Here is a 15,850-nt window from a genome sequence, read left to right on the forward strand (position 1 = left end):
GGGGGGGTGATCAGGAGGGAGTAGGGGGCAAATTAGGGACTAAAAAAAAAAATAGCGTTGACAGATAGTGACAGGGAGTGATTGATGGGTGATTAGGGGGGTGACTGGGTGCAAACAGTGGTCTGGGGGGTGGGCAGGGAGGGAAGTCTGAGGGGTGCTGTGGGCGATCAGGGGGCAGGGGGGGGGAAATCAGTGTGCTTGGGTGCAGACTAGGGTGGCTGCAGCCTGCCCTGGTGGTCCCTCGGACACTGGGACCACCAGGGCAGGAGGCAGCCAGTATAATAGGCTTTGTATACAATACAAAGCCTTTTATACATTGTTTCAGCGGCGATCCGGGTGCTAGTAACCCGCCGGCGCTTCCGAACGGCCGGCGGGTTACAGCGAACGGTGGGCGGAGCCAGTCCCCGGCGGCTGATCGCGTCACGAATGACGCGATCGCCGCATAGCCACTCCCGCAGCCGTCCCCGCCGATGGGCGTATTGCGGTCGTTTGGGCCCGGACTTTGCCGCCGCCCATCGGCTGGGGGCGGTCCTTAAGTGGTTAAAGAGACATTGAAATGAAACAAAAAAAAATATGATATAATGAATTGGTTGTGTAGTACGGATCTTTACTAGAACATTAGTAGCAAAAAAAAGTTCTCATATTTTTATTTTCAGTTATATAGTGTTTTTTTACAACATTGCATCATTCTCTAATATTTTCAGTTTACACACTACTCAGCATTCTAAATGATTTTACAGAGCAGGCCGGTGAACTATTGACCTGTCCTCAGGAGAGAAAAAGAAAACCCAGTGACTGAAAGTTGAGATAACAAGCTTCACAAGACAGTGCACTCTGTGACTTTGAAAGCCGTGGAGCTCAATGGCTCTTTTGCATATATAGCAACTTGAGTTTCTTAACTCTTCCTGTACTGGAAACAATATTAGACTTATGTCTCCGCTGTTTTATTTCTTAGCTGTACTACACATACAAATCATTATATCATAATTTCAGCGGACACCGGAGCTGCGGCGAGGGACATGTCAGTTGCCAGGGGCTGGACGAAACCCCAGGTAAGTAAAGCTCATTTCATTACTTTTCCCTGATCTTTGCACAGGCAACGCATTTTGTGGGTCTATGCCTACTTCCTCAGGCCAATTGTAGTGCCAACAAATTATATAAGCCAGAGCGAGGAGCGCCTCTCTCCACTTTTGTGGGCATAGACACACGAATCGTTGCCTGTGCAGATAAAATTTTCACAATATTTTCAGTGTCATTTGAGATGTTAGCCATCTCTATTCCATTTCAGTTTTATTGGTTTCTAACAAAGTTTTATATATTTTATAAGAGTCGCCTCTTCCCCTTTCATAGTTACCTTGGTAAAGACAGAAGCAAACCATGCATTTAAAATTTAAAATTAAGTTCCCCAACTGACAGTTTAAGTTTGATATGCATGAATATCTGAACCAGGAGATAAAAACACAGAGAAAGAGCGGGAGCCCTGTATGGTGTTGCATGTCAGAATGGGAGAATGTATAGTACAAGAAGAAAGGGTACTCACAGGTCTGGGTTGCTTATCGAGCAACCACAGTAAAGCCTGTGTGAAGAAAACTTCAATTAACAGCACTCTTGCCAAGAATAATAGGTAGAAATGCCCGCTCTACTGTGTCGTGAAAGACAGTGATGGATCTAGGCAGACTGGCCCAGTCAGATATAGACAGAAGAGAGGATCCACAATGATGTCTTCATATACGAACTTTATTCAGGACATATCCTAATACAGCTGGAACCTAATAGCTGACATGTTTCGTGCCCAAGCCATCAATCATAGCTATTTTTACAGCTCTCAGTGTCTCATTAAAAAGAGGAAGGAGCTGTGACAGGTGGTGCAGAACCCACCCAAATATGGGAGGGGCATCTGAACAATTACATAGCTCCACCTGAAACACATTCCTCCACAATGCAAAATACAAATGCAAATACAAAAGGATAGTAATGTAAAATGTAGTATAACATGTACACCAAGAAATAAAAACACAGGGAGCAAAAAATATATATATAAAACACACATATCAACAACATAGAGACAATGCTCGAGATAATGAATATACAAAGATATAGCAGTGATGCAGCAGTTATACAAAAAAAGCTGGTAAGTGCCGAAGTCCTGTTAGTAAAGTCTGGTAAGATGAAAAAATCTAAAAAGGATTAATCAAAAGGTTGCAAGGGAAAATAGTCTACCACCTAACCTGTGACCAGTGCCACATCCCACCTAGTGTTGAGTCCGGGAGGCGCCCTAGTTCCCAAGCAGAATATCCAATAGGCCTCACATTTGCGAATCCTCGCTATGTCTCCTCCTCTCTCGGGCAAATGGACCCTTTCTATGCCCTGAAAAGAAAACCCAGACATAGCACCCTGATGGACTGTGCGATAATGTTTTGCCACATTAGAAATATTGGTGGTAGTCCACCCTGCCCCAGATAGTGCTCAGAGATACGGGCTCTTAGAGGCCTCGTGGTACACCCCACATATTGCAAGGCACAAGGGACTAATGGAGGATCTGGACCGAGGAATCAAAGCGTCCAGACAGGTAAAAAGGCTCTCCCTCCATTTCCCCATTACCTCTACTGACTTGCCTGTTTTCACTCAGGGGCTTGCCACACAAGGCATACAGGATTCAGACACTTTGTTTGTGGCTTCAGATATAGATGCAGCCCTTGTGGAACTTAGCCCTCAGGGCATGAACCACTCGTCTGTGCAACATAGTGTCGATGTTCGTACGCCTGAGCTTGTGAAAACAGTTGATTCAATTCCAGCTAAATGAACTGGCACCCCTTCTCGATATGAGGACCATATAATTCCTATGGGAGTGCTGAATTCTGATGTTGATAGGTACAATTAATTTGCAGCAGTATTTTCTAGAAACGCAAAGGAATGTGATCTGCACTCTGACCTGGGACTTAAAACTGCCTTCCTCGACCTTGAGAATTTAATGAGTAAAGAGACAAGAACATGGTGGGACTTATCCACATTGAAGCAGTATGTGGCAGAACAAATTATCCCTCGAGGGTTGAGAATTAAGAAAATTCCCACCACTGTATACTGTGATCAATTCGTGGTTGAGTGGAACATCATACTCACAAACTGTTCACTTGGGCTCATGAAATTAATTATTAGATATGAGGAAGAGAAATTGGTGGATATCAGGTTGAGAATCACAGAATTGAGTGCTAACTTGCATAAATTTAACACTCTGCAATTATATGATGAACAATAAATTGGTGGAGAATATCACTAAATTGGAATCTATCATCACAGAAACCAAACGCACTAAGTACATACGGGATACTGGTGATTATAGAAATAATTTGGTGTATGTATGGGGGAGGTGGGAGGCTGCCCCCAGGTCCCCCAACACTAACACCAGGAGGTCCCGGTCCAGGAATAGGAGGGGGGTCAATTTTACAGAGGAGAAGTTTCCCAGGGGGGCAGATGTCAGGGCTCCAGAGAAGACCCCCAATCCTGACCCTGGTCTGAGACCCACGGAGATAACATCTGCAGGGGTTACGCAATTAGCACATACACAAGTTAAACCCTCAAAAAACTTACATGCCAAGGGCAGTTATTTCAAACGGTACAAAAAGCCCCTGGGGAAGGGAAAAGGAGGAGGATGACCAGGAGGGCAGGTCTAAAGCACAAGGGCAGAGGTAAATGTCGGTTCCTTACCACTGCCAATGTTGTTAACTAGAGATGGGCCGAACGGTTCGCCGGCGAACGGTTCCACGCGAACTTCGGTGGTTCGCGTTCGCGTCCCGCTGGCGAACCTTTGCAGAAGTTCGGTTCGCCCCATAATGCACCTTGAGGGTCAACTTTGACCCTCTACATCACAGTCAGCAGGCCCAGTGTAGCCAATTAGGCTACACTAGCCCCTGGAGCCCCAGCCCCCCTTATATAAGGCAGGCAGCGGTGGCCATTACGGTCACTCGTGTGCTGCCTGCGTTAGTGAGAGTAGGGCGAGCTGCTGCAGACTGTCTCTCAGGGAAAGATTAGTTAGGCTTAACTTGTTCCTGGCTGGCTGCATACCTGTTCTGTGAACCCACCACTGCATACCTGTACTGTGAACCCACCACTGCATACCTGTTCAGTGAACCTGCCACTGCATACCTGTTCTGTGAACCCATCACTGCATACCTGTTCAGTGAACCTGCCACTGCATACCTGTGCTGTGAACCCACCACTGCATACCTGTTCTGTGAACCCATCACTGCATACCTGTTCAGTGAACCTGCCACTGCATACCTGTGCTGTGAACCCATCACTGCATACCTGTTCAGTGAACCTGCCACTGCATACCTGTGCTGTGAACCCACCACTGCATACCTGTTCTGTGAACCCGCCACTGTATACCTGTTCAGTGAACCCGCCACTGTATACCCGTTCAGTGAACCCGCCGCTGCATACCTGTTGTGTTCAGTGAACCTGCCACTGTATACCTACTCTGTTCAGTGAACCCGCCACTGTATACCTGTTCAGTGAACCCGCCACTGCATACCTGTTGTGTTCAGTGAACCCGCCACTGTATACCTGTACTGTTCAGTGAACCCGCCACTGTATACCTGTACTGTTCAGTGAACCCGCCACTGCATACCTGTTCAGTGAACCCGCCACTGCATACCTGTTGTGTTCAGTGAACCCGCCACTGCATACCTGTTGTGTTCAGTGAACCCTCCACTGCATACCTGTTCTGTTCAGTGGACCCGCCACTGTATACCTGTTTAGTAAACCCGCCACTGCATACCTGTTGTGTTCAGTGAACCTGCCACTGCATACCTGTTCTGTGAACCCGCCACTGCATACCTGTTGTGTTCAGTGAACCTGCCACTGCATACCTGTTCTGTGAACCCGCCACTGTATACCTGTTCTGTTCAGTGAACCCGCCACTGCATACCTGTTGTGTTCAGTGAACCCGCCACTGTATACCTGTACTGTTCAGTGAACCCGCCACTGCATACCTGTTCAGTGAACCCGCCACTGCATACCTGTTGTGTTCAGTGAACCCGCCACTGTATACCTGTTCTGTTCAGTGAACCCGCCACTGTATACCTGTTCTGTTCAGTGAACCCGCCACTGCATACCTGTTGTGTTCAGTGAACCCGCCACTGTATACCGGTACTGTTCAGTGAACCCGCCACTGCATACCTGTTCAGTGAACCCGCCACTGCATACCTGTTGTGTTCAGTGAACCTGCCACTGCATACCTGTTCTGTGAACCCGCCACTGTATACCTGTTCAGTGAACCCGCCACTGCATACCTGTTGTGTTCAGTGAACCCGCCACTGTATACCTGTACTGTTCAGTGAACCCGCCACTGCATACCTGTTCAGTGAACCCGCCACTGCATACCTGTTGTGTTCAGTGAACCCGCCACTGTATACCTGTTCTGTTCAGTGAACCCGCCACTGTATACCTGTTCAGTGAACCCGCCACTGCATACCTGTTGTGTTCAGTGAACCCGCCACTGTATACCTGTACTGTTCAGTGAACCCGCCACTGCATACCTGTTCAGTGAACCCGCCACTGCATACCTGTTGTGTTCAGTGAACCCGCCACTGCATACCTGTTCAGTGAACCCGCCACTGCATACCTGTTGTGTTCAGTGAACCTGCCACTGTATACCTGTACTGTTCAGTGAACCCGCCACTGCATACCTGTTCAGTGAACCCGCCACTGCATACCTGTTGTGTTCAGTGAACCCGCCACTGCATACCTGTTGTGTTCAGTGAACCCGCCACTGCATACCTGTTGTGTCCAGTGAACCCGCCACTGCATACCTGTTGTGTTCAGTGAACCCACCGCATCAGTGCGCATACCTGTGCAGTTAAGTGAACCCACCTACCTACGTGAGTGCACGCAGTGTGATATGCCACTCAGAGGGGGAGTCAGAGAGAAGTAGGAGGAGAGAAGTTGCTGAAAGAAGCTGGGGCAGCTCTTCATCAGAAACAGCTGGTGGCAGTGTCCGGCACCATGTATCGCCACCTATGTACAGCCAGCCAACTTGCCCTTCAGCATCAGCTGCTGAGGTCCCCATAGTGCCCACATCCCAGGGTGGCTCAGCGGAGTGGACATTTTTTAATGTGTGTGCCTCAGATTGGACCAAAGCCATCTGTTCGCTCTGCCAACAAAAATTGAGCCGTGGAAAGGCCAACACTCACGTAGGGACAAGTGCCTTACGAAGGCACCTGGAGAAAAGGCACAAACCGCAATGGGATGGCCACCTGAGCAAAAGCAGCAGCAGCACACAAAAGAAAAGTCACCCTCCTTCTCCTCTTCCTCCTTCAGGTGCATCATCTGCTTCTGCCGCTTTCTCCCTTGCACCTTCACAGGCACCCTTCTCCACTCCGCCTCTGCCCTTGAGCGGTTCCTGCTCCTCTGCCCACAGCAGCAGTCAGGTGTCCGTGAAGGAAATGTTTGAGCGGAAGAAGCCAATTTCCGCCAGTCACCCCCTTGCCCGGCGTCTGACAGCTGGCGTGGCGGAACTGTTAGCTCGGCAGCTGTTACCATACCAGCTGGTGGACTCTGAGGCCTTCCGTAAATTTGTGGCCATCGGAACACCGCAGTGGAAGATGCCAGGCCGCACTTATTTTTCGAGAAAGGCCATACCCCAACTGCACCGTGCAGTTGAGAGGCAAGTGGTGTCATCTCTTGCGAAGAGCGTTGGGTCAAGGGTACACCTGACCACGGATGCCTGGTCTGCCAAGCACGGGCAGGGCCGCTACATTACGTACACAGCCCATTGGGTGAACCTGGTGGTGAACGATGGCAAGCAGGGCGCAGCGGACCAAATTGTGACACCTCCACGGCTTGCAGGCAGGCCTCCTGCCACCTCCTCTCCTCCTGCTACATGCTCTTCGCTGTCCTCCTCCTCCTTGGCTGAGTGGCAGTTCTCCTCTCCAGCTACACAGCCCCAGCTCCGCAGGGCCTATGCTGCATGCCAGGTACGACGCTGTCACGCCATCTTAGACATGTCTTGTCTCAAAGCAGAGAGTCACACTGGAGCAGCTCTCCTGGCTGCTCTTAAGAAACAGGTGGATGAGTGGCTGACCCCGCACCACCTGGAGATAGGCAACGTGGTGTGCGACAACGGCAGCAATCTGCTTGCCGCTTTGCATATGGGGAAGCTGACACACATACCCTGCATGGCACATGTCATGAATCTAGTTGTTCAAAGATTTGTGGCAAAGTACCCTGGCTTAGCGGATGTCCTGAAGCAGGCCAGGAAGTTCTGTGGGCATTTGAGGCGGTCTTACACAGCCATGGCACGATTTGCAGAAATTCAGCGGAAAAACAACATGCCGGTGAGACGCCTCATTTGCGATAGCCCGACTCGCTGGAATTCGACCCTGCTCATGTTCTCCCGCCTGCTAGAACAGAAGAAAGCCGTCACCCACTACCTCTACAACTACAGTAGAATGAAACAGTCTGGGAAGATGGGGATGTTCTGGCCCGACAACTGGACACTGATGAAAAATGCATGCAGGCTCATGCGGCCGTTTGAGGAGGTGACCAACCTGGTGAGCCGCAGTGAGGGCACCATCAGCGACTTAATTCCCTACGCTTACTTCTTGGAGCGTGCTGTGCGTAGAGTGGCGGATGAAGCTGTGAATGAGCGTGACCAGGAACCGTTACGGCAGGAACAGGCATGGGACCAATTTTCATCAGACCCAGCTGTTTCCTCAACACCTGCGGCAGCACAGAGGGGGGAGGAGGAGGAAGAAGAGAAGTCGTGTGCAGAAGACGAGTCAGACTCAGAGGATGATGAGCAAGGTGTTTCTTTGGGGGAGGAGGAGGAGGAGGGGACGGCGGCAGGAGAACACCCGCAGCAGGCGTCGCAGGGGGCTTGTGCTGCTCAACCTTCCCGTGGTATTGTTCGCGGCTGGGGGGAGGAGGTTGACTTACGTGACGTCACTGAGGAAGAGCAAGAGGAGATGGAGGGTACTGGATCCGACTTTGTGCAGATGTCGTCTTTTATGCTGTCCTGCCTGTTGAGGGACCCCCGTATAAAAAACCTCAAGGGGAATGAGCTGTACTGGGTGGCCACACTACTAGACCCTCGGTACAGGCACAAAGTGGCGGACCAGTTACCAACTCACCGGAAGGTGGAAAGGATGCAGCACATGCAGAACCAGCTGTCAACTATGCTTTACAATGCCTTTAAGGGTGATGTGACAGCACAACGCCAGCAAGGTACCACTGCCACTAATCCTCCTCCCGTGTCCACGCAGTCAAAGACAGGACGCTCCAGCGATCTCATGGTGATGTCGGACATGCGGACGTTCTTTAGTCCAACGCCTCGCCGTAGCCCTTCCGGATCCACCCTCCACCAACGCCTGGAACGGCAGGTAGCCGACTACCTGGCCTTAAGTGTGGATGTAGACACTGCTGTGAACAGCGATGAGGAACCCTTGAACTACTGGGTGCGCAGGCTTGACCTGTGGCCAGTGCTGTCCCAATTTGCCATCCTACTTCTCTCCTGCCCTGCCGCAAGCGTCCTGTCAGAAAGGACCTTCAGCGCAGCTGGAGGCATTGTCACAGAGAAGAGAAGTCGCCTAAATCACAAAAGTGTTAAGTACCTCACCTTTATCAAAATGAATGAGGCATGGATCCCGGAGGGCTGCTGCCCGCCCCAAGACTAAGTCAGTCCCCGCACACACAGCATCTCTGCCTGCACGCCGTGTGACTGGCTGCCTGGGCTGCCCCAAGAAGACTAAGTCGCTCCCAGTCCCTCCACACAGCATGTCTGCCTGCAGGCCGCTTGACTACCTTCTCCGCCACCACCAACAGGGTCCGGGACTCCAGGCGGATTGCTGAATTTTTTAGGCCGCTGCTAGCAGCGGCCGCTGTAATAATTTTTCTGGTGTGTGTACATGACTGCCTAATTTTTCTGGCTGCACTGCGGGCAGCTGCATCAACAAAAGAAAAGGCATGTACATGCGCCCATTCCCCTTCGTGATCATTACCTTGCCGTGGTGAAGGGGCTTGCGTATCACAATGAAGCAATGATCGGCGCCTAGATGAGTGTCTCGGGGGGCACACAAAAGATAATAAGGTCGTTGCTTCATTGTGGTCAGACCAAATTTGATCAGCTGGACAGTCACTGTTCTGTCATTCAGCTACATCAGCCAGGCGACCATATGGGCTGTAAAGCCACCAAAACCTGCACTCTCGCCATGGTGCGCACCAGTCCAGCACGGCCATCACTACACAAACAGCTGTTTGCGGTGCGTTACACGGTGAGTTTGGTGTGTCAGTGTGAAGCAGTACCTTAATTACACTACCTGATTGATGTATACACATGCAAGATGTTTTAAAGCACTTTAGGCCTGTCATTTAGCATTCAATGTGATTTCTGCCCTTAAAACGCTGCTTTGCGTCAAATCCAGATTTTTCCCCGGGACTTTTGGCATGTATCCCACTCCGCCATGCCCCCCTCCAGGTGTTAGACCCCTTGAAACATCTTTTCCATCAGTTTTGTGGCCAGCATAATTATTTTTTTTTTCAAAGTTCGCATCCCCATTGAAGTCTATTGCGGTTCACGAACTTTAACGCGAACGTTACGCGAAAGTTCGCGAACCCGGTTCGCGAACCTAAAATCGGAGGTTCGGCCCATCTCTATTGTTAACCTGTCCACAAATGTGAGGCCTATTAGATATTCCGCTTGGGAACTAGGGCACCTCGCGGACTCAACGCTAGGTGGGATGTGGCACTGGTCATAGGTTAGGTGGTAGACTATTTTCCCTTGCAACTTTTTGATTAATCCTTTTTCCATTTTTCCATCTTACCAGACTTTACTAACAGGACTTTGGCATTTACCAGTTTTTTTGTATAACTGCTGCATCACTGCTATATCTTTGTATAATTATTATCTCGAGCATTGTCTCTATGTTGTTGGTATTTTTTGCTCCCTATGTTTTTATTTCTTGGTGTACATGTTATACTACATTTTACATTACTATTCTTTTGTATTTGCATTTGTATTTTGCATTGTGGAGGAATGTGTTTCAGGTGGAGCTTTGTAATTGTTTAAATGTCCCTCCCATATTTGGGTGGGTTCTGCACCGCCTGTCACAGCCCCTTCCTCTTTTTAATGAGACACTGAGAGCTGTGAAAATAGCCATGATTAAGGGCTTGGGCCCGAAACATGTCAGCTATTAGGTTCCAGCTGTATTAGGATATGTCCTGAATAAAGTTCGTATGTGAAGACATCGTTGCGGATCCTCTCTTCTGACTCTTGTCAAGAAGGTGCTACAAATAGTGAGTTACAGCAATGCCACCACTGAAGATCTATTAGGACTTTATGATGGTCTTTGGATCTACATGTTGGTATCATTAGGGCTCTATGCCACTGGTATTAATGCTACAGCACTATCATTTTTCTTTTTTTTTTAATGATGGGACAATTTCAGCATAAGTTTTGTAGCTTTGAGAATATTCATTTATACAACAATTGCTTTTCATTTTAAAATGACTCACATCCTGCGTTTATCCACACTATATCATTAAAAGAATTGGAAGGACTCTCCAAATCAATTACTTCAGATGTTTCTAATCACAACCATGACCACAGGTGTATAAATTTAATCATCCTAGGCATGCACACTGCTTCATCAAATATTTATGAAAGGGTGGGCTGCTCTTAGGAGCTCACTGAATTCCAGCATGGTACTATGATATGATGCCACCTGTGCAATAAGTTCTTTCATGAAATGTTCTTGATACTAAACATTTCTCTGTTAACTGGTAGTGATATTCTAACAAGGTAAAAAACCATTGGGCACTACAGCAACTCAGCTATGAAGTGATGAGGGGTGTCCGGATGATGAAATTCGGGTTATAAACCTCAGAAACCAGGGGAGGAAACAGGAAACAAAAAACACCAGGAGCGGCAGATGTTGTAGTATTTCCAGGCAATTAATAAATGTGTGAAATAAATACTACTTACAAACCTGGATTGCTATTAGGCAACCACAGTATTAGGCAGATGGAGAATTCTATCTCCACGCGGATTGGGTGTTCTCGTCAGGATAGGTTAGGTCACTCTCCAGAAAAAGGACTGCTAGATAATTATCACAGGTAGTGATGATCATAATCTACTAATTACAATTACATTATTGTACTTGAATTCACATAATTTTTTGCAATTATGGCCATCTGTAATTACTATTTGGGCATCCAATTGATTTTGCATAATCCATTCATAATTTTGCATAATCACGTGAAATTTTATGTAATTCTGTACCAACTTTAGTGGTTAATAGCAATGCCCCCATCCGTGCTATCATCACCAACATTGCTCTGTTTGTTGAGGTGAATAGTGGGGGGGGGGGGGGGATTCTTTCAAAAAGATTTTGAGAAAATCGATTTTAAAAAATGTAAGGAAAAACGTGTTTAAAACTCAAAAAAATTACAATTTAAAAAACATTTTCTTTTGCATTTTTATGCTTCTTATTTCCACTATTACCTTTAACATACCTAGCAATTTTGGTTATGATTGCATATATGGCAACTTTGTCATTAACAGCTAAAATCGGTATGAGGTTACGCAAAAAATATGCAAAATTGTGAAATGACGGTTTCTGATTACATGCAATTGATTATTGTATTCCATGCAAAATGATTTTGCAGTAGGAGAACAGAGGCGCCAGCAGAATAAAAGTGGATAAAACCTTTAAAATTTGCTTGGAGGAAGCGGAGGACTTACCTCCATATAGCAGACACGAAAGACTGTCTGAAAAGTAGCAATCACATTTATTATATGGTACCCCAAAAGTGCAATGCGTTTCGCAGGCCGAGCCCGCTTCATCAGGCAATAAAGTGGGGACAAAACAGAATTCCAGCAGTAGCAGGTGAGGCGCTACACCTGCTACTGCTGGAATTCTGTTTTGTCCCCACTTTATTGCCTGATGAAGCGGGCTTGGCCTGCGAAACGCATTGCACTTTTGGGGTACCATATAATAAATGTGATTGCTACTTTTCAGACAGTCTTTCGTGTCTGCTTTATGGAGGTAAGTCCACCGCTTCCTCCAAGCAAATTTTAAAGGTTTTATCCACTTTTATTCTGCTGGCGCCTCTGTTCTCCTACTGCAAAATCGTGTCCACCCCTGGTGGAGGGGTGATCTACCCCTTTTTTCTCATCTACAGAGAGCGACTTCTTAATCCTGAGTGAGGACAGGTCTAATCTCCTCACCTGCTTATACAGTGGTTGCCTGTGTGGTAACCCACGTTTGTGAGTATATTCTTCTCACTGATTTGCCTTACTTCGTTTATGTTTTAACATACTACACTATATTGGGCTCTCGGTTTCTCTATATTTTATGCAAAATGAATTACGCTTATTCCTAAAATATAGCATTTATGATTATGCAAAATTTGTGCTCATAAGTAATCACAGGAGACACCACTGGGAGGAGAGGGGTAAACTGTAAACAAAATGGGAGGAGGTACCAACCATGGACTTGGAGCACCTAACCCAGTCCATGCAAGTAACTGCATAAGACACTGTACTGTAGACTTGAGAAAGAGGCAGGTCCCGCAAAATCTGACATCTTTTCCTGTGTCCAATAAAATTATTATCTTTAAACCTCCCACCTGAGGTAAAATTGTTTCAGCTATGAAATGGTGGGCCACATAAAATCGCACAGCAGTCATACCACATATTGAGGCACATACTGTGCAAGAGTCATCAACTTTCTGCAGAGTAAGCAGCTGCAGACTGCCAAATTTCCTAAGACCTTCAAATTAGCTCATGAATAGTGTGTAGAGAGCATCATGGAATGTGTTTTCATGGCTTAGCAGCCGCATCCAAGAATTACATCACCATGAGCAATTCAACCTTCAAAGCCTGAGTGCAACTCACCAAATGTAGCCACAATACTGGAACAAGAGAAAAAGCGTCAGTGCAAATCCGGCTAAACTGTCACTTTTATTCCAATTCCAATAAAATTGGTTCACAAGGCAATATCCATCACAACAGAGAGAGGTACAGGCAGTGAGAGGTCTACAGCTGTTTCACGCCTAGTACAGTGTGGCACGTCATCAGGACAAACTGCCCTATATCAGACCGTCGGGCTGTGCGATGTCCGCGTTCCAAGGGCTATTGTGTACATGTGTTTGTGTGGCATGTGTAAGATGATGCGACCCGGAAGTGACGTGGATTTCTGACCTGAAATGCACTCTAAGGGAGCACGCGACATGCGATCAGCATGCGTTCCAGACGGTGGATGGCCTGATGGCGGCAATTGGTGGTTCCTGCCTACCTCAATAGGTAAGAGTATTTAAGGGGGTATTCTGATCTGGGGCGGTTTGTCCTGATGATGCGCGACGCTATACTAGGCGTAAAACAGCTGTAGACCTCTCAATGCCTGTACCTCTCTCTGTTGTGATGGATATTGTCTTGTGAACCGATTTTATTGGAATTGGAATAAAAGTGATGTTTTAGCCGGATGTGCACTGCCGCTTTTTCTCTATTTCAAGTACCATGAGCAATGCATAGCATTGGATGTAGTGGTGTAGAGCATGCCACCACTGCACTCTACAGCAGCGGAGACATGTTCTCTGGAGTGATTAATTATATGTGTTTGGCAATTTGATGGATGAGTAGAGTTTGGCAAATACTAGGAGAACTCTACTTGCCTGACTTCATTGTGCCAAGTGTAAAGTTTGATGAAGGGGCGGTTATGGTGTGGGATTGTTTTTGAGGGCTTTGGCTTAGCTCGTTAGTTCCAGTGAAAGGAACTCTGAATACTTGAGGATATCAAGACATTTTAGTCTGTGGAAACACCTTGTGGACTGCAACTTCCTGTTCTGATTGAATGCACATCAGTGCACAAAGCAAGGTCCATATAGACATGGATGAGCAAATTTTGGTGTAGAGGAACTTAACTGGCCTACACAGAGCTCTGACCTCAATCCAACAGAACAACTTTAGAAAGAATCAGATTGGAAACTCTGATCTCAACATCATTTGTGAGGTCAGGCGCTGGCCTGACTGCACAAATGTTTTTCTGGTATTGCTAATAACATCCCATAAACACACTTTAAAGAGACACTGAAGTGAAAAAAAAAATTATGATATTATGATTTGTATGTGTAGTACAGCTAAGAATTAAAACATTAAGATCAGATACATCAGTCTAATTGTTTCCAGTACAGGAAGAGTTAAGAAACTCCAGTTGTTATCTCTATACAAAAAAGCCATTAATCTCTACGACTTTCAAAGTCGTGGAGAGGGCTGTTTTCTGACTTTTATTATCTCAACTGTTCCTTAACTATTTACTTTTTCTCTGCCAGAGGAGAGGTCATTAGTTCACAGACTGCTCTGAAAGAATCATTTTTAATGGTGAGTGTTGTGTAATCTGTACATATTAAAGAATGATGCAATGTTAGAAAAAACACTATATACCTGAAAATAAAAATATGAGAATATTTTCTTTGCTGCTAATCTTCTAGTAATTATTCATAGTACACAACCAATTCATTATATCATATATTTTTTTCGCTTCAGTGTCTCTTTAAGCCTTCTGAAAAGCCTTCCCAAAACAGTTGAAGGTTTCATAGATGCAAAGGGTGGGCCAACTCCTTATTAAAGTTTATGGATTATAAAGGATGTCATTAAAGTTCATGTGTGTGCAAAGGCAGGCATTCTAATACTTTCTGGCAATGTAATGAAGTTCTCTTTGGAGGTAAACATGTTTGGCCAAATGTTAGCTGATAATTGTTACAATTTTGGCACATTGGACTTTAGTGGTCACATATGCAATAAGATATATAATTCTATATGACATGTATAGTGTGTATTTTTAAGGGCAAATTCCATGCCAAAATCTATTTATTCATTTGACTTTGGCACTTTGCACTCTAGTGGATAGCATGTATGTTATATACTGTGGGGTGTGCTCTGCATATTTGTATATTGACATTTGTACATATTCACAGTCTTTGTTGATATAATTGGTGGATGACATGTTTATGTTTTAATTGATTTTATAAGTTTCACCCACTACATTAAACTGACACCGTTTGCAGCTAGTTTAGGATAGACCTTTTACTATTTGCTTTTGGCACATTAGCAGAGTTACAGTCATTCCCAACTACAAATATTTTTGGCTAGGATCTCGTGGGATTTAATAGCACAGGCATCGAGCAAATTTACCCAAGTATAGGCTCCAGGATTGGGGTGAAACACCTATGATATGACCAAGTTAAAATTTACTGAGATATGAAAACAAGGATTCCAGAAAATGTTGGATGGAGGTAATAACATGTTTTAAAGAAGAGTTTTGGAATACAAGTGAGATGCTATCAGCATAATCGGGTATAGATGTCAGAGGCTATATATGGCAATTTTTTGTGATATCGAGGGTTGTGATTATGATTTATAGCGGTCTGCCATACATTCTGTTGATCTGGAGTCTCCTGTCCTGGTCCCTGTGATTGTTAAGGCATGTATAAAGCAGATTTCACTACTAAAACTGAATATAATTGTAATGGAATACCTGTTATTGCACTTTTAATTATCTATGGCAGTTTGAGTGGCTGTTATCTGAAGTAAATTGAAACTTAAGTTTTGATGGATGTAGAGGCTGCCATATTTATTTCCTTAAAAATCTACTTGTCTAGGTTCCTGGTTATCCTGTTCCTTTAATCCTTTCTAAACCATTGAGCCATAACGAGTGAGCAGGTCAGCCATTCCAGGAGTGTCATTCAAACACTGCTGAAACCAATAATCAGAATAACTGCAAGTGAACTAGCATTTAAAAAAAGGAGAAAGATATACACCTTCATATTACTCTCATTACCAGTGTCCTCTAAAGTG

At 45.9% G+C, this 15,850-nt stretch overlaps 1 protein-coding gene across 4 annotated transcripts in view; it reads left to right on the top strand.

Annotated features, from left to right (window-relative positions):
* The window catches only part of ASTN2 (astrotactin 2), an 818,428-nt gene that overhangs the window by 801,337 nt on the left and 1,241 nt on the right, over window positions 1–15,850 (top strand). The window lies entirely within an intron of this gene.

This window comes from Hyperolius riggenbachi, chromosome 8, assembly GCF_040937935.1.
Source record: "Hyperolius riggenbachi isolate aHypRig1 chromosome 8, aHypRig1.pri, whole genome shotgun sequence".
NCBI classification, from domain to species: domain Eukaryota; kingdom Metazoa; phylum Chordata; class Amphibia; order Anura; family Hyperoliidae; genus Hyperolius; species Hyperolius riggenbachi.